We start from the raw sequence: 20,487 nt of genomic DNA, 5'->3' as shown, positions 1-20,487 counted from the left end.
CTACTGCAAAACTGTAAGTGACAGATGACAAGGTTTTTAAACAAAATCCAGTGGAATAATCTACTTATCTCGCCCAGATTCCTACACATCTAATACCCTCCTTAGCTGAATCTGTACCTTGGTACAGTCTGTGGCTTGGTGCTTTGCAGAAAGTCAGACCCCATGACCCCAGGTGTCCTGTGGGTACACATGAGTTTCACAGCCTCATTTGCTACAGGAAAAGGCAAAGTAATTAACGTACAGTGGATAGACTACAGCTGTAGTGTTAGCTAAGGGCGCTGTGACAAAGTACAGCAAAAGTAGGAAGCACCCCTTCCAGTGAGGGAATTCTGAATCAGTCTGAAGTTAAACAGATTTTGCTGACTAAGATATGAAACAAACTCATTTTAAGTAGTTCCAGAGTGATCTGCGCAAAGCATGTCATCTGTCTAATAACATCTGATGAGCTACAAAAGCAGCCAATGGCTGCAAAAGCCCAGAGTCCCACTGCTGGATGAAATCTTTACAAACAAGGAGAGCAGTGCTTATTGCTAGAGAATTCACTGGGATACAAGGGCAGCTCATATTCCTAGCAGCAAGCAATAGTAAAGTGGGAGTTCTGTTTGTTTGCTAGAAAGATCTTATGGCAAAATATATATTGAAAATTGAGAAATAGCTTGCAGTGATGAACTCTAGTAAATGCAACCTTTTTACAGGGGAATACCAAAGCAGATTTTAAACATTTGGCAGTTTATCAGAAGCCAGCCGAAGGTTAACTATGTGAGTGAAAAAATCAGGCCAAGAAACTGAAAACAGCTTTTCAAAATTAAGGAAAGCCAAGGAGGAACCCATGCCTGAAAAGTATTTGGGAAAAAAATGTTAAGATCATTTCACTTATAGGAGATGGGTCATTGAATCACAAGGGTTCTGAATTTCTTATGAAAGAGGGTAGGAGTCATAAGGTTTAGAGGGGCAGCAGCAGAGCACTAACCTAACCAAGACTGTCAGAGCAAGGACCTCAGCAACCATAGCAAGCAGCAGTGCTCCCACAGGTGCCATGGCTGGTGCTGTCCACAGCAAGCACTAGCTGTCCACAGGGGTGGTTCATAGGAAAGTCACCAAAATGGAACACCTGACATCCCCAGCCCCCTCAAGTTTGGCAAATCTGTGCTCGAGTTCCCAGTGTTTGAAACAACCTCTGAACACCAGCTCTGCAGGCTTGGACGCAGCGTACTGCATCTCTGCTGCTGCATTTGCGTTACAACAACTACAGAATGTTCCTTTTTATGCACTCAGATAACTTTTCATATCAATAGCACCCTGCTATAAGAAATGCAACTTAATGGTCCAGTATTATTTGCTTTGGAGTAGAATATTATGTTGGGCAGTTTCCCACTGGAATACAACTTGGTGTTTTCGATGTGGCTGCACATACCTTGCTTTTTGTAGGCTGTTACAGTTGTAAACATATTTTAAAAGCACATGTACATATAGGTGAGGGAGGAAATGAGACCGATAGATTTTCAAGGTACTAGCAATAGGATTAGTTAGAACCATGTACTGACTTCAAAAAAAAATCTCACGTAAGAAAATCCTACACAAAACCAGTCTGTATCTCAGAACATAACTGCTACCTCAGAGGGGAAGCAAAGGTACTGCAGGATAAGAGAGGCAGCAGCTATCTGTGCAAGCAAATGACCTCAGGGGACTCAGAACAAACTGCAATGCCAGCATCACCTCCTGCAACACAGCAGAAGGGAAAAGCTCTCCTTACACTTTATTTGTATCACTGTGTATACATTTTGATTGATTTTTATGAAGACTACTATATTCTACTTCCAGAATATAGCACGAAACAGTGCAGATATCCAACTCAACTACAGAACCTTACAAACAGCACCGTTACAAGGAAAATTACTAACTGAAGAAAGATGAAAATCTGGATGAGACAAAAGAAAAATGTAAAAATACAGTTTTAAGGGAGAGAAGCAGTTGCTGAGGTCTTCTCTACTTGAGGTGTTTCCAATGAAGCTATTCCTTCTTTATCAGTGAAACACAATTATTTACCTTTCAGATCCTGCTCTCATTCTTACGTGCCAACCACAAAAAGGCAAAATTGCAACAAAATTGTGTCTAAGGCAGCAAAAATTCTCTGTATGGAAATAACACAGAACAGAGGATAAATAAAGGTTTCTAGTAAAACCTGGAACTTGCTGTGTTCAGCTAATCCTTCTAAGGAATTTTAAGTTTTTTTTGTGGAGTCAGACTAGGGATTGCACAAATTACAGGCACACTTTTTCATGAAATAAAAAAAAAAGAGGGAGAATGGAAGCAAAGCCAAAGCCTCTGACTTTTTTCTGGCTGATCTCAATCTGCAGGAATTCCCCAATCACAAGAACGCTCTGCTCTAGCTGAGGAAATTATGTTGATTAGGAAAAAAGTTCCAGATGTTAACCAAAAGCAATTTCAAGAAGGGAAGGGGAGAAGGAACAGGCATGCGAGGTGACCCCACCCAGGGCAGGAAGCACAGCGAGAGCCTCGCACCCTCTGCCTTGGGATGCAGCCAGGGCTCAACAGCTCTCACACTCAAGGCTATTCTCCTTCCCACCCCCCCCCCGGGCAGATACTGGGGCTTTTCCAGTTTAACCCCAACGCTTCCTTGCATCCTTTCTGGTGTGCGTTATTTAGAAAACATATATAAATCAGAATAAAAGTTACAGTGAAAAGAGTTTTGTCTGGTTTTGATTTTTAAGTCCAGAAGTAGCAGAACAGCGTATTTCTCTTCGCAATTTCCATGCACTGTGTTCCTCACACCCTCCTTTAGGCTGGGTCTCAGTCATGGACACTGAGCTATCTCAAAAAGCACAAAGAGGGTTAAAAGGAAAAGTTCTTGCAGAGCAGACACCGCAGTCACAGTGAAGACAAACATCTTAGGTTTTTTTGTGAAGTTAAAGTTGTTTAACTATTTGTGGGCTTTGAAATACAGCCAAAGTAAACCAGCTGCTTGTTCCTCGGGGGTCAGCTACCAACAGACATTTAGGGAAATCCCTTCTATTAGTCTAATTTGTACTTTCCTATCAATCAGAATAATGCTACTTACATTAAACGTTTAGGAAAATAAAAGGAAAGGGAAAAAAATTAAAGCACTGTCACTCCTTCCTGCATCAAGAAAAAGTAGTAGTCATTTAAGTAAGGCTGCAAGATCAGTGCCTAGAAAGTGATTTTTCTCAATCAAGGATTTTTTTTTTCCTGAAGAATGACTCAGCTAGAAATATGGGAACACAACTGCCTGGCTCAATTATCCTCCGAGCCTGAGCATGGCTAAACTATGATAATATCTGATATGAATGACAGAACATGGCCAGTCCTGACTACATGAGAGTAAGAAACATGTTCCAACCCAGCCTTCCTCCTGAAGACGGGAATATATCCTACATCACAGTATGCTTCTTACATTACGTGGAAACACAGTAGCTGCTGAGCTACTGTATGGATTAACAAAGCATTTTCTCCCTCCCTTTCTGACTGCCTATGAAACTGCATATACACAAAGTGCCGGTCATGGTCTCATGTCAATGACTGCACCACAGAGAGCAGGCTCCTGCAGATCACCAGTTAATCACACTCTTGAGGGCTTCTTTGGGAAACCAAGCATCTCCAGTTTGCGTCCATCGCTTCTGGAAAGCGTAAGCTGCTTTCTTCCTATCTGAAAAATTCTGACAGATGAGCCCTACATTCACATAAGTGATGCACAAAGATCCTGAGGAAGGAAATTAGCATACCCTATGGAGAAGGCATTTCTGCCCTACACACAGAATATGTGAAAATTAACATATGGCTGCAGACTGAAACAAGAGAATTCATAGGCCTGTTTTCTCCAAACCCCAGCTCCTCCAAGCCTGACAGAAATCTGCTGCATTGGAGTCTTTTCACACAGTCTGCTTGGTACTAACCGACCTCTGCACAGCCAACGCGTGTTGCTTAGCACAAAGGCAGAGAGGGGTTTCAGTATCAGGCAACATTTGAATTAGGGGCAGCTATCAACTGTTAGTTCCCACTCATACAAATGATGATAAAATCTTTTATCTTGCATTGAAGCAGCAGAGTGGAGTGTGGAGATCAAGTTTTCAAGTTTTATTTAGTTATTAAATGTTGGTGGTCAGCATTCTTGTTTAGCATAGCTATCCAGGAATTTCGAAGTCTCCTGCACCTTCACAAAGTCTTACTGAGCAAGGTGACTTCACTGTCCTTTCATCCTGTGACATTACTTCCACGCTGCAAGCTGCAAGCTGAGGCACAAAGAGATAGAACTACTTATTTAACCTATTAGGCCATATAAAAATTCACATGTTCAGTGCCTAACCAATCCAGCTGCCATTTCAACTCTGGTCCACTCAAAGATGTTTGTGAAAGAACCATAGACGAAGATCAATTCCTAAAAACAGTTTGGTAAAGTGTCAGTAAATACATGGAAATCATGAGATGAAGATGCAAGGACTGGTGAAGTTTATTGCACGAATTCTTAGCTGCCATTTAACAAAACCAGAAGACGGAGGCTTGGTCTCAAACTCAAAATAATTTACTGAACAAAAATGCCAATTGCTGTTATTGTTATTAGTTGAATTACAGGAATAATACAGACACAATCTGGCCCTGACAAATAAGACTCTGAAAACAGACAAGTGAAAAGGACTTGCTGAGAATCATAGGAAACACTGCAGTCCTTTCAAAAGAACTGTCCAGAACAAAGTTAACAACTCACTGGAGAACGTACTGCAGGGAGCTGTTCTGAACTGGCAGAAGAGATGGACAGGATGACCTAATAAAGGGTTTTTTTCTCCACCTGATTTCTATGAGCCTGTAATTCCATCTCTGTATGTGACCAGAAGAGCTGACAGTCACACCTGCAGTCTCTCTTATGAAGTTACTTACTCTACTTACTAAAGAGGGGAAAAACTTAGGGGGAAAACATCAGATACGTATTAGGAATTGAGTATGTGCGTAAGGTTGGGATGAGCATACATCTTAAAAGCAACAAATAGGAATGAAGACACAACAGAAGCAAAGACGGCTCTTGGTTTAAAAGCACAGTGAAGATATGAACAGATACTCCGCAGAAAGATGGCTTAAATTTATCACTGCTATAAGGCCACAAATAGAGGTTTTGAATATCTGCTTTTCTTTTTTAGCATATAAAAGAAAATGTTTCTTTCCAAAGCAGAACTGGTTTCCAAAGTTTCAGAACTTTTCAGCTCCTGCAGGTGTCCTTGTGTAATATATTTTCTGAAGTGTTTTTTAAATTAAAAATAATAAAAACTCTAATGGTGGTTTCTTGGCTGTGGAAATCAGAACGGTTATGAAAGAGCAATAAAGCAGCCTTTCTCTTTTAGTTGCCAGCAACTCCAGGAACATGTTTGCTGGAACTCTGACCCCTTACATAGAAAACATTAAAACAACTGCAACTTGATACTATTAACTGGTATTAGATTCATAGTTTGTGAGGCCAACTGGCTTTTATGATATATTTCTTGGTACTTGCATGCTAATGGACACACTCCAAACTTTTCAAAAATATATTCCAGATAGGTTCACTGTTAGCTCATTTTTTAAAGCAGTGTCTTTAGCAACTGCTCTTGTCCCAGCTGCCTGAAAAGAATGAAAAACAAAGAGACATAGCATTTCTATGGCTGCACACCCAAGAAACTTTTTTTCTATGGGTATATAGCCCTCTCTCAGAATACATTAACAATGGCAATATTTGAAGTGTTATGGATAAAGCTCTCATTGCACTTCTCAGAAATCCTCATACCATGACTGTAACATTTTCCAATCCTTCACTTCCCAGCTTAATGTTAAAAAAAGGTATACAAACCTCATTCTAGCACAGAGAGCCTTCGGGTACAGCCCATTCTACATAATATTCTTTTTTTTAACCTCTAAGTATGATGGAAAAGGGAGGGGGGACATGGGTCATAACAGCTGGGGCATAAGGATCATGGTTAGATATTATGGAACTCCTAACAATGTAATTCTCATGCAATACTTCTACAGGTGCTAGAGAGAGGATGGCTACTGGTAGATCCCACTATCGAAAGGGCTAAAGAATTGCATAATAAATGTTTGCTGCTAATTAACCAAAGAGATTTAGTAACAAAGGAAATTGATTGGCTGTTGGTAGCTATTCAGTGGACTACTTACACTGGTTGGCAAACCTCAGCCCAGCTCCTAATTAAGAGGTACTGGTAAGGAGACTGGTTAGCAACATCAACTGCAAAACTAAAGTGAACTTTCCAAGGTGGAAATGACAAATTTGCTCTGCTTCTGCTCTTGAAACAGCATCCAGAGCTGCCACTCATCATTATGTTAGAAAGCATGCACCACCTAACACTGAGCACTCCTGAAATCACAAATTCGTATACAATTAGGACAGTTCCTGTAAAAAGATGTGTGCGTTTATATTGCAATTGTTTCCTGTACTTCCAGCTTTTAAGTCCATAGAATTGAAAAATGTTGATTTGTCTTCTGTATTTCTAGAAACATCTAAAGTTTCATTTGAGCTTCGTTTATTTTGAAAGAAATTGAAGGGAAGCCAAGGAATTCAGTAAAACAATGATCTGAACATAGCGTGTGAAACAATACCGAGCTTTTTGGCAAATAAAGAGTCCTTTATCTCACTGATATACACATCACATTCTTGCAGCATCAGAAAGAAAAATGGGCAAGACTACTGCCTGGGGATTGTTACCGCAGGTGCCTTCTTGCCATAGCACATGATCACAAAGCTTCTAACAAGGTCAGATCTAAGCATTTGTTTCCATATGGAATTCATCTGTCCATGCATCTTATTTTCTTGCACTAAACCCTACACCATTGTCATGAAGTGCAAAGACAGACTCCCCTCACTAAGGGCACGTTTTCAACATGGCACATCAGAATAAGAAACATCTTGGAAAATTTCACTAAGCTACAAAATGAGTGCTGATGAATGCTTCAGAACTTTCCAAATCTGTACTACTCTGGCCTCAGCACCATTTCTTTCAGATTTAGCTCTTAATTATCTCACCCGTTTCCTTCAGCAAGGTCCCCAGGAGTCACACACTGCTCCACTTGCCATTCTGCCTAACTCTATGTATGTACTTGTAACAGGAAGATAGTCAAGATGCTATACAGTTACTGCACCTATAGGAATGCAGAAAATGTCTTCAGCCTTAACATATCACCCAGGCTCTACTTGGAGCAGTCAGCAACTGAATGCTTAGGAGGAACACTTATTTTTAAATAAGTGAACTGGGAATTGTTTCACATGCAACTTTTCTCCACAGAAATGGAAGAAGGTTTCTTAAAACTCTGGGTCAAGCTTGCTGACGCTGCATCCAGACCAGACTTAGTTATAACCCCAGATAATGGACTGACTTTGAATTCAAAGTGGCACAACTGAGACAAGAGCATTTAGAAAAATGTTACCTGGGTTTCAGTACCCTGCAAATCAACACAAACAGTTAAATTTACACCAATGTTCACCAGGACTCAGAGAGGACAGAATCCTTCCATGTATGCTATCCAACAAGCACATTTTGCAACAAATTCATTTACTAAGAACAGGACCTCTCTCCTGGCATGGCTATCTGTAATGCAATATCATGCATTATGTGGCAGACTGTTTTCTTTGCTTTTCAAGCACATTATGGGGGTGATTAACCAAATGTTTCCATAACAAACATTTATAGAATTTCCTACACAGGTTGTAGCACTGACATAACTGACAGAAAATCCACATCTGCCGTGCTTACAAGTGACATAGGAAAATTCGGATCATAAAAGATCTGACTGGGCAACTTTTTTTTTTTTCCAGGCCTGATATTCTATATTTCAGTTCTGGTCTGTGTGCATCTACGCAGCAATCCTTGAGTTTTCCTAAGGTTAGGGACAGTCCGTGAGCCAGAAGGTTGAAAAGACAAGACCAAAACTCATCCACAGACACTGAAATGTAGAAATTCAGAAATACTGTAATTTTCTGATAAACCTTAAGTATCTGTGGCAAAAACTTCCATTGCAGGGAAACCCAAAGATGGCTTACTTTATGCCCATTTGATTTATCACGTAAATCAGCAGATCAGCCTCTTCGGCCACGATCAGGAGTCAAAACCACCCAGAACAGGATCTCCACTTACACCGTGGCCGATGATGGGACTATTTATAGAGCTTGCAACAAAACCAGCACCTTGCCATGGCAACCACAGCACTCGTGCCTTACAGAAAAGCACTAACCAGTGGCAAACCATGCCTCTGGAACAATTTGTCTCCCAGCTTCCAAGCAAATATTGGTCATTATGGTACATTATTTATTGTTTTCCCCTGTTAGACATTTGTCTCTTACTTTTTTATTCATAAAATCTGAAATTGAGCAGAAAACAAAGGATGATGGCTTCCATGTGGCAAGCCAAGTATTCCAATCTTAACTCATATTTGAAAATTACATATAAGAAGGTTATCTGTGCTAGAAGCCTACTAAATGGGAGGCTGATGTTTTTCAACTTCTGTACTACAGCCTCATCTCTACTGATGGCAGTTGCACCACGCCAACGCAACCAGCTGCAGTGCTTATCTTTTCTTACTTTCCTATTCATTTCCATTGCTTGCTTGTATTACCATGCTCTAAAAAACATTTTGAAACATGAGGTATCTATGTTGCTTGTGTGTCTTTATGAACAGTATTTCAGCTCTTTCTCTTGTTTCATACAGTCTTAGAATATTCTGTGTAAGAATGATCCACTGTGCACAGCTACCAAGCTATGGAGAAGCTCTCAACTTCAAACTGCTTGATCTTTATGAAGACAGTCATCAGCAGAAGACTCAAAAAATCAAATTAGAATTATCTTGAAAGACCACTAATAGGCAGGAATTGCTTCACACCAGTGATTCTAGGGGCATTGCTCTTGAGCAAAGTCCTTATGCCTTACACAGAAACAAAACCCAAATCATCACTAAATTTGTCTGCACGTTCGCAATTTTTAAAAAGGGGTTTTGCAGACTGCCACACAGCAAATTAGTACAAGAAGGCCAAGCCATTAAATATTATTTTCTTTCAGAACTCTGTCATCCCCCGGTACTCTCAAACTTAGTGTTCTAACAACACAGAGCAGCATGCAGTTTCCACTGAAAAAAAAAAATCCAACCAAAAAGAACCAACCCACAGAAATACTAAAAAATAACAAGACAGCTCATTTATCCTTACGTTGTGACAGTTTGAAATCTTGGACACTACGTACAGTCTCCATAATCCTCACAGACGATCCAACAAGTATCACTGGGGAAAGAATTATCAGGAATTTCTGTTCTCTTCATTTTACTGAGCTGGTGTGTGTGCACTGCAGCAGGAAAAGGGCTAACGATCTAGCTGGGTTTGGTGACACATTTGAAAATGAGACTTCTGCACTGACAGCATTAGAAGAAAGAGAATCCCACTTTTATAAAAGACAGTTTGTGTAACTCATTTTCCCAAGAGACATGATGTTAGAGCATGTGGCTGTCCAAAATTAGCTAACCTAGAAAAAGATTACTGTTAAAACTTGATTTAGCAAATCAAAAGCGCAAGATTGATTCTTTGCACCGAGAGCTGCTATGACATCAATAGCAAACCTAGCTCATTATTCTGGAATTTAAAAAGAATTCACAAATGGCCAGTTAACAAGATCTACTGGCACAGAGACTTCATACTCCAGGCTTTCTATTCATTAAGAAGTGTATTTCAGAGGACAAATGAGAAAATCTGGAAAGTCCAGAGGAGGATAAAGCCTGATTACTGAGTTTGATTTATCTTCTGGTCAATACATAGCAGTTGATCATGTATTTGATAATGGACACAATATATCTTAGTTCTGATTAATAAAGAAATTAGCAGGTGTGTATTTACTTATAGACAAAGCAGCAAGATACCTATGACACTACACTTGTAGATAAATCACTTTTCCATGATAAGGGGCTTTCTGTTAAGGTTAAATAATGGCATGCAGTAATCACAGAATTGTAAGGATTGGAAGGGACCTCTAGAGATCATCAATTCCAACCCCCCTGCAAAGCAAGGCCCCCTACAGCAGGCTACAAAGGTAGACAGCCAGGCAAGTCTTGAATGCTCAGAATCCGGAAGATCCCATGAAAGCGAGATGCAAAGGAACAGAACTAATGCTACTGCCAAGGTAGCATCCCTTGCATTACTTTACTCACATTTGTTTCCCCAACCACAGAGGTACAGAACTGTCCCTACAGCAAGGAATTTCTGAGGTTAATAACCACACAGAGAGGAGTTACCAGAGGGTTATCAAGAACTTCCAAAGATTCTGTTTTAATGTTCTCAGTTATTTTTTTTTTCCTGGGAAAATTCAGCTCAAAGGCAGGTGAGAGTGTCTGGCCCAAGAAGGGACACTTCATGCACCATAAGCACATAGCAGCACGAAGGAAGTAAGGGAAAGTTGGGAATCAGGCATTTCAAATGGGGAAAGAGTAAAGCAAAACCTCCTCCAGATATTTCAGTACGTAAACAGGGAGAAGTGACAGGAAAAAAACGTCACAACAAGAAGCGAAACCAAGTATGGAAAGAACTGTACAATTCCAATGCCAACATCTGTTATATCTTCTAATAGAAAACTCTAATCGAGTAGACAGTGTGACAACTTGTGCTACCACTTAGGAGCATCGTTCATTAGCATATAAAACAATCTCTCAAGACAATATACTGATAAAACAGCAGAGATACCTCAGTGGTAATTTAAACAATGATTTACAGTAATGTAACATTTTAATAATAGCTAGCATATCTCTAGGATCCTCTCAAAAGATCTCAGGTAATAATAAAAATAATAGGCCAAGTCCCACAAGCATGCATACACATGCTCCCTTTAATGCACATGAGCAGCATTAATAGTCCCTATGCGCCTGTTGATAGATGTAAAATTGGATGAGCACCAACGTATATACAACTCCCATGAAAAGCTGCCGTGACTGTTCAAGACTGACAAACAGGCAACCAACCACTGCAAGCTCCGTAATGCTAACAGAGAAAGTTCAGCTGAGGACTCTTATTAAAATGGCCCTAGAATTTGTAGCATTTATATGTATATATGAGTTTAAAATCTTCTGGAAAATACTGTCTGCTAGAGCAAGAACATAAGGCCCAACTCAGCCAACAGAAATGCACCGTGTACGCTGCAAACAGCCATAGCTGGACGCTCTGAAATCTGAGGTGGATGCTACACAATGGAAATAATTTTAAAGGAGTCCTGTGTCTCTGCACGGAATGAGATGGAAAAACAAGAAATAGTGGAACATCTTAAAGCAACATTTTTCAGTTATTGCATATACTGCATAGGCACATGAAGAAAATTGTAGTTTATAGACTGATCAATCTGACCCTTGTGTCTCTTCATGTATGAATCTTCCACGACACTTCAGGTTGCTGCTATTGATACTAGTTCTGAATTACCATCAGAAGACAAGCAGTGTTAACCCTTTAAAGTGAGCATCTGAAATGTTTCTACTTGCAGGTTTTGTATTTATTTACTTTTAAGAGAGTGTAAAGGCTGTCATAACGGTAAGCAGACAGATAAAAAGAAATTAGGAACCCACAGTCTAAGCTAGAAGTGTTTTAAAAGCTTAAAGAGAAACTGAATAGAATTCATGAATGAATTACTACAGCTCTTTGAGTAACCACTTCCAATCACTATTAATAAAACTCCCTTCAAAGAATTACTTTCACCTTATAAAGTCAAATCTTGTAACCTCTTTAATCTTTAATAGAGCCTGCAACAATTACTAGAAGGCACTAGAAGGATCTACAAATTAGAAGCCCTGTGTGATTATCTTTTTTCCAGCAGACTCTTTTGACTATCATAAATAATAGTAAAATTACCATAAAAATTAATAATACTACACTTAAAGAAAATCATTATGTAAAGGTTTATGAATTTTGCAGCCATTAATAGACATAAGTTAACGAGCCATAGACTTTCCAGAATGTGATATCAGATATTTTTCCACCAATGAAGCTTTCAGAGTTCCAAACCCTTCAGAGGTCACTGACTTCAAAAATAGAATAGGAAGTTACCGTGTTATACTAGCACGGGTAGAAATGAAACAGAAGTATCACGCAATGCCATTTGAATAATTCCATAAAATAAGGGATGCACCTCGCCAACAACTTGAGATGAATAAATACAAAATTAGAGCATTCAAGATGAACAAGATGCATTCTAAACACCACAGATTTTAAATTGATGTGTACGCAGATTCATAGCTTCAAGCTTGAAAGGAATGGTAGAACCATTTTTACATGGGCTAGCGGAGCTAAAGTGCAAACTTCAAAAATCAGAGCTACAGGCATCAGACAGCAGAGAAATTTACACTGCCCCCTTAAAGTATGGGTTTTTTTTTTGTTGGTTATTTTGTAAAGAATGTGCTCTTTGACCACAGAACAGTAGTTAATAATGCTGATATTCCATTCCACTATTCTTATTCATGTATGCATATGACTGTTAAAGCTCACAGAAGCATAACCCCTAATAAATTTCTTTTTTGGTCAGTCATTTTTAAAGAAATGGCAAAGATTAATTTTTTAGAATGACTAATAAAGCTACAGAAAAAACACATCATGTATTTTAAGGAAATAAAATGTAAATTTAATTTTTTTCTCCCCCCTCTTGTCAGCAGGGAACTTGTCCAGTACTCCTTGGTCAGTAGTCACCAGTTCCGTGACTTAAATAGGTACAACTTGCTGACTTAATGACATTGTTTGACGTGAACTGAGGATCAGGCTTCAGGGGATGACACAGTATTTTCAGATAGGAGAAGCAGTGCAAATTGCTATTTATCTGGGTGTAACATGACTGGAAGCATAACAATGACAGCAGAGCAGCAAGGTCCTAGGCTGCAGCAAGTGAAGATTTGCTCAAATACAACAGCAGTGGGCACAGAAATAAAGGAAAGAAGCTGCTTACCTTCAGAAGGCCTCAGGTATGCAGAGATCTCCAGCAAGAACCCCTTGCCTCCACTGCTAACCCTTAAATGAGCTCTGGGAAGGGTGGATCCTGGCTCCACCCCTTCCACTCACTCAGGTGCATTGCATGCAGCTGAGCTCCCTGGGCTGGCCCTGCCTTCCCACCAGGTGCTCCATCACTGGTGCAAGCCATGACTTAGCATTTCTGCTACACTGGGGCACAGAAACATGCCTTTATTCACACTTCATGTTATTTATATTTATTTTAATAATAAACTTCAATGAAAGCTTCCTTCCACACATGACTTGGTTTCTTGGTGCTGTATGAGTAGGAAATGTAGGCTTCCATAGTCTGGTTTTAACCATATGCAAGATAAAAAACACGCTTTTAGAGAATGCCAGAAACAACTGAATTCTAATTATAATTTGCACCTAAAATTGCATAAACATGACACAAACAGTTACTCAAATAAACAGTCCTAAGAAAATTGGACTGGCTTTTTTTACTAATCCTAGAAATGATTTAAAAACTGGTATAATATTCATGATCAATACATCCATGCCTGAAATTACACTATAAACCAGTTTCTACAGCATTTCAGTTGATGAATATGATAATATAGAAAGGAAAAAAAGAAACCCTTTACCTTGTAATGCCTTAGAATTCTTTATGAGGTGCTGATCCTTTTATAGCTTGTATTCTTTGGATGTCATCTGAGATCTAAGAAGTAGAATAAGAATATTATTGCTACTCATAATGATGCTTACATACATTGATATTAGCTTGTTATTATTAGCTCAAAAGACCGTTCAGGACTCTTCCTCCTCCTGATATCTTCGCTGTGTTAGCTTTAATATGATACGTTCAGCCACTCTCAAAACAATATAATAGTAAGGTTCAGATCCTTTACGCTGTGTTTTTAAAGGTATTCATCCATGTTGCCTTGTTTGTCAAAATAGGTCAAATATAACCCACGTGTACAATACTAAAAGGCATAAATATTTGTAATAGAAAACTGTACATTAAAAATCATATAAAAATTATAAAACAAACACTACCTGAATCAGTCACAACTATATATTACATTGCAAGTTACAAAGCCATTTAAGAATCACATACAATTAAACATAAAATAATTTATATGACCTAGTTACCTCATTCCATTTGAGATTACGCTTAAAATGGTCACCTCATCTTCAATGTACTTATACATTCAAACTTTACACATACAATTTCAATGATAAAAAAGTTTAAAAGACAAAAATTGCTTCACTCTAAATGGGGGAAAAAATGGCGTCAGATACATCCCAAGAGTCAAGTTAAAGATTCAGAAGTCAGGGCTAGGAGGGAAAAGGAAGATAAATAATTTAGCACTAAGAATAACTAAAGCCTGTCAGTCTGCCAGCTTTAAGAGAAATAAAAGGGTTTACAAGGATCCTAGGAGTTTTTACAGAACCTCTGGGGTTTTGAAAAAATAAATCCGGAACAAGAAGAGAGTTCAAAAGTATTGCGCATAAGTAGATTTTAAAGGCACTGATTAAACCAAGAGAATATGGTGTGTGAAGATTCCTTAGCTCAGAATTAGACTCTCCTCTGGTGTCACATTTACCCTCCTGCATCAGCAGTAGGGCAGCCCTTTTCCCTTGTCAGAGCCCAGGGAAGATGCACTTAGAGGAGGCTAAAACACATCAGTATCATTTCAGATAACACAGATAACCCTATACTTGCATTAAACATACAGGCACTGCACAAGATGTACACAATTAATTCTTTTCAGATGAACCACACGTTCACGTTTAAATACAATGAAATAACAATTCTGACAGCCTTTGGGCTGAATAATTTGTGCATCTCGGGATGTCAACATTCACAGCTTAATGTACAACAACTAAGGAAATAAAAAGCTTAATACATCTTGGTCACTACTTCTTCCTTCTATGAGGGGAGTAGTGCACATGGAAGAAGGGGGAAGCTCAGCATGGTTTTCTTGTTCTTTAAATGTATTTTTTGCTCTTTTTGCTTTTTGCCTTTTTGACTTTATAGTGAGGTCCTTTGAATTGCACAAAAATAGGAGTTAAACAGCAAAACCTACACCTACGTGAAATATTTTAATTTTATATCATCGCTTTTTTACTTCAAATTAGGATGTAACCTTGTACTTCATTGCTCATACAATGTTAACTGTAGGAGAATCACAGAAAGGAACCAAGTTCATTTAAGTCATAAAGCAATTTTGAATTGCATTGATTACAGTGATCAGTCTATCACTTTAATGTCATCTCAGCTAGCATTTATTAAAAAGACATTCATCTGACAACCCATTGATCCTTAACACTGCAGCTGAGATAAAAAGTCTACTTGCAAAGGAAAATTACTTCTTTAATTAGAAATGGAGTATCATTTTCTTTTTTCTTTGTTAGAACTTCAGCAGCCATGGATCAAATATATCATAGGAGGGGTTGTAGAATCTGCCATCAAGTTTGATTTAAGTCTTCACAGTTAATCATTCAAAATTGTACGAATGAGCACTTGAGCTGGGAAAGAAAACAGGCACATGGCACCTGTGTGAAGGTACCCCAGCTCACAGTTCCCTAGGAAGGGCTCCAAAAATGAGTGCTTTACATCTTGCAGGGCTCTACTGTACTGCTATTAGAGATTTAATTGTTTTCACAACGTTTGTATAGTACTCGTCCGTAAAGCTTTGAATAATATTGCCTTTGTCTGAGCAAACTATTAATTCCCTTAGAACAATAGGCAAAAATTTGCATTCCTTTTCTAACTCTCCCCAGGGTACAATTTAAAACTTCCAGGTGACAGATCCTTACTGTTTTGTTACAAACTCTTTGTGGCACTGTAAAGCATCACAGATGATGATGGCTGCTAAAACCCTTTAGTATGTATTTCCAGCCTGCATGCAGGGAACAAGAGTCTCACTATCCAGAAGTATTGCTCTAAATACAGGATGCAGTTGCTGTACAGAAAGAATGACTTATATGAAAAAGTTAATGGATGGAATTCATAACCGCTCCAATATCAGAATACAGCGTAGGATGATGCTAATATCATCTAATAATATCAGGATCAAAGATGAGTGGAATAAAAATTACAATTTTAGATGCTCTTTATCTGCAGGTGTGAATGTATAATGAATTCTCACCACTGGCTCCCTGTTATAAATCCAATGATTTGGTACTCGATCACAGCATTTTCTACGATTTTCTTTAGGCGCAGCCTCCTTGGAGTATGTGACAAAGCAGCAGGGTTCCAAAACGTTCTTCTAAATGGTCTACCCTGCAAGACAGCTTCTAAGTGTGACCCAAATAAACCTTATCGCCACTCTTCTAATATAAAACATGAAAGAACAAACCCTCAAACCATTTACTTAGATTGGCATTTCTTTCTTTTATACTTCTTGACATCGATGCCAAAAAATTTACTCCAAGACAAAGTGCATTTAAAACCCAGGTTAAATGGAAGACACGTTATTGTATAGGATAGATTTGCACCAAGCCTGCTTCTGAATGCTGCTTTCTTAGACAAAGTTATTGTGTCACTTGATGCCTCCTCAGTTATCACGTTAGCTCTAATCAACTGAACTGCTCTACTTACACATTTCTTGTGCAGAACTCTCTAAATTAGATGGCAGAGTTTTTTCAGTGGACAAACCCATCCTGTGGCAGTTCACAAGGATCGGGATTTAACAAGATTCAAGACACAGAATAAGGCCAGACTATTCTATATATTAACTCAATATTAGATCATTTTACTGGTACAGTAGGGAATTTGATTGCAATTTATATTGATGATTCAGTGTTTAATTGGGAAGTATTCATGTGAAAAAGCCACATCAAAAATGCGGTGGTGATCATTATGTCTTCAAGAAACAGCTCTGACTTAAGGTAGGCTCCAATTGCAACATAATTTTTTGCCATAGCACAACATGCCTTTCTGCAGACACTGAAGATTAGCAGCATGCATAATGGCAGCTTGCTGAGGTGCACATAAAAGTGAAGGAAAAGTCAGCATAAAGAGAGTTAATGGTGGTTTGTTCCCTCCTCAGTCTAGGAACTCTTCCATATGCTGTGTTCTATTTATTATTTCTGCATTGCCTCAGTAGGGAAATATTCACACTGAGCCACAGGGATTAAAGACTGAAGCTCTAGAGAAGTCAGATCACATCCGTCATATCCAGCTGTTTTCAATTCCAACACCTCACACCTGCTTTTATTTATTATTCCTTGGCTAGACAAGACAGGGCTCATTTTTCAATCCTTAAAAGCTTTCTTAAGAAACAAAAGACACAAATCAATCTATCCCTTTCCCTTCTGCATACCTGCAGTAGCACACTAAAACAATAAGGGAACCAAGGAGGGGCATGGGGAGGACCTGCTGTAGAGGAGCCCCAAGGCACAGAGTCTGGACAGCTCATTGCAGCCCCACGGACAGGACCAGTACTACAGCTACAGAAGCTTGCTGGGAACACACTCTTAACCCCATTTACTACTACAAGTTTTAATCACTTTGTTTTTAATTTACATTGGAATTGGATTGAATGGATCACATGGCAGGGATCTCCACTGTTACTTGTTTCAAGCCTCCATTTCACGGAGCCTGTCTGCTGGCACTGCGTACAAATCACCTTTCTGTTCCCCATTAAGAGGTCACACTGCCTCAGTACTTGGTTGTCCTTTTTTTACCAAGTAATTTTTTCAGAGAGGGACTCACACATCACTCCTTCTGCAGTCTTCTCTAGTGTCACTGGCCAATCTTACATCAGGATCTTATTAATTAACCACTCAGTAGCAATTACTCAGCCTCATTTAAGGTATGAATGAGATGTACCAGACTACCTTGTGCTTCCTGCACAAATACTCTCACTCTTCCGTTTGCAGTTGTTCTTCTCAGATACCTACACAGTGGTTATTGCATAAGATCACAGATTATGTCCCCCTCCCTGGACATACTCAACAGCCACCTGGATGAGTCCTTGGCAAGGGGCCCCAGGTGAGGGACATGGTAGTCTCGGGGGGATCCATTCCAACCACAACCATTCTGAGATTTCAAGTTCTTGCACGAAAGCTAGCACTGAAATACATTTTGTTATTACAAATAATAGTTCTTCATTAGGAGATGCTGAACACATTTAGCTTTAAAAGGCATCTCTGCCCTACTGCTCTTTAAAAAAAATCCAAGAACTTCATAACAAGAACTACCATCAGTCTAAATTCAGAACTGAACTAATTCATTGAAATTTGGATAGCATGTAATAAAGCACACCTATAGAAGTCATCACTGATGTGCTGAAAATGCTATTCAGTTTTGCAAGAATAATGTACACGTACTAGACAGACATCAAGGCAATTGCCCATGATACAATGTAAAAAAATAGATTGTATGGTTTGCAGTAGCATCAAATCTCTATTCAAGTGTAAAAAAATTAATTGACTCCATCTGTATTGGCCTAATGACTGATTAAATGACTAATCACGGAAGTCTTAATTAAAATCATTTTTCTGTACAGCAGAAGATGGAGGGAGGAAGGCATTCATTAATGTGTTATAATGTATGTCAGATTCCATTTGTGCCATTTACTAACAGCCATCAAATGAGTAATTACGCACAAGGTCATTCTGTAAACTTTCTGCATACATCAGGCTGATTGGATTAGGGCTTGGTGCTTGGCTAGGTTCTGCATGTGGCTGCATTTTTTCATCACAAAATAGGTAATTAATATTGCTCAGAATAAGTAATAAAGGAAGTTGACATTTCCTCTTCCATCTTCTCACCAGCCAATCCAATCTCAGATTAATATACGACTTTCAGATATCGTTGGGTAAAGTCCCATACCTCACACACTACATCAAGCCCATCCTGCTCAGCTGCCTGAAGTTCTTCATGCATTGACAAGAACTCCATCACCCTACAAAGTTCTGTAATGAGAGGAATTCTTCCTGCATTAATCAAGTGACTAGGAGATTTAAAGAATCCTCCAAGTAAAAGGAAGATGTCAGTATAAAATTACAAGATTATATTAAATTTTATTTACTGCCCACTTGACTACTGTGATGCTTAGAGAACTTTGCTATGAAAAGATACCAATCTGTTTCCACCTCAACACCTGAGACCAATCTACTTATAACAACATATTTAAAAAAAGTAATGAAACAGAATTGAGTCTTGAGCACCAGACAGAACAACTTCCTACTTGCATGCAACTTGTACCTAGGATCTATACTTCCTAATGGAAATGCACATAAAATGCATGTGCAAAATATAAATTGTAGCAGAAATCTTGGCTGACTGCTACCCTGAAGTTCCTAGCAAGTCTGCAGTGCAGCTACTGCAGTGTGCCCTGTCACCAGTTGAAAAAAGTAGTATATCTCAAATGACAGTATATTATCTTGCATATAAAGCAGATGTTTTTATAAAGCTAAAACAAAATACATCTTAAAGGATGAGCTACTATCAACAGATACCCAATTCTGCTAACATTACTTTCCTTCAAAATCCTGAAATGAAGTGCACCACTGACATGAGTTACAGTCACAGAGTTAGGCCCCACATACCAACCAGTTCCTCTAAAATAATTGTATCAACTCTTAGCACTGAACAAATTTCTTAAACTTCTGTTGCCTCTTTTCCCCCCCTAAACACACTGCTCTGATCAATAATCCTGACAGAAAAACAATCTTTGCACTGACACTGAAAACGGACGTCCTCCTGTGAACACATTGTGTGCTGCTTTAAAGCACACCCTCCTGACTAAAAATACGGATGGAGAACTTAGAGACCAAAAAGATGGATCTGAAGTTATGACTTCAGGTTTTTGAAGACATTTTTATGAGGTAATTCAACGCAATCTGCATTGCTCTGCCAATGCAAATGAAAACTGCTGCATGACTGCCTAAATTACAGGATGGTGTGCCATTCTTAATCTTCGTAGAAATGTAGGAGTTCCTGTTTCAATCATTTCTATTGTTTGAAATATACCAGATGATAATGAAGTGACTGCCACAGTAGGCAGAGACTGACTTCTAGGTGAAGCTAATTAATGACAACGTATGACTTACTGTAGATTTGAACAAATTACTAGATAGTGGTGAAAACCAGTGTGCAAGTCAGCTGCAAGTACACGAAATGACCTGTCTGAAATTTCAGCACTGTCTTTTTCCTGTATACATGGATTATGTAGCTTATTCAAGATCTTTAACTGTATGAATATTTAAAATAAAGCAAATCATTTCAAGTCCCTTGAGCGGACTCCCTCCTCAGCACATGCATACAGCATAAAAGTACAAGTACACTTGACTGAAAGACAGCCTTCTTTCTCTCTCTCTCTCCTTAACATATCACAAAGAAGTTTTATTTCTTCAAGTGTTTAGAAAAAATACTGAAGTGTCTTTGGCCTGAAGACAGACAATAGAAATTCTAGGAGACAGGGAAATTTGTACCTCCCAAGGACACTTAAGAGTGAAACAAAACAACCTCGCATTACGGGGTTGGAACACAGCTCAAAGCA

General features: G+C 38.9%; 1 long non-coding RNA gene across 5 annotated transcripts in view; it reads right to left on the bottom strand.

Moving 5' to 3' along the window:
* LOC110408659 overlaps positions 1 to 20,487 on the bottom strand; it is a 116,034-nt gene that overhangs the window by 79,109 nt on the left and 16,438 nt on the right. For all 5 annotated transcript variants that reach the window (XR_002444471.1, XR_002444472.1, XR_002444473.1 and 2 more), the window contains one exon: positions 13,615 to 13,688. This is a non-coding gene — a long non-coding RNA (uncharacterized LOC110408659). The remainder of the gene's footprint in view (positions 1 to 13,614; positions 13,689 to 20,487) is intronic.

Source organism: Numida meleagris, chromosome 20 (genome assembly GCF_002078875.1).
Source record: "Numida meleagris isolate 19003 breed g44 Domestic line chromosome 20, NumMel1.0, whole genome shotgun sequence".
NCBI lineage: Eukaryota > Metazoa > Chordata > Aves > Galliformes > Numididae > Numida > Numida meleagris.
The sequence above is the reverse complement of the archived record's forward strand: the minus strand, read 5'-3'. Positions and strand labels throughout refer to the sequence as shown.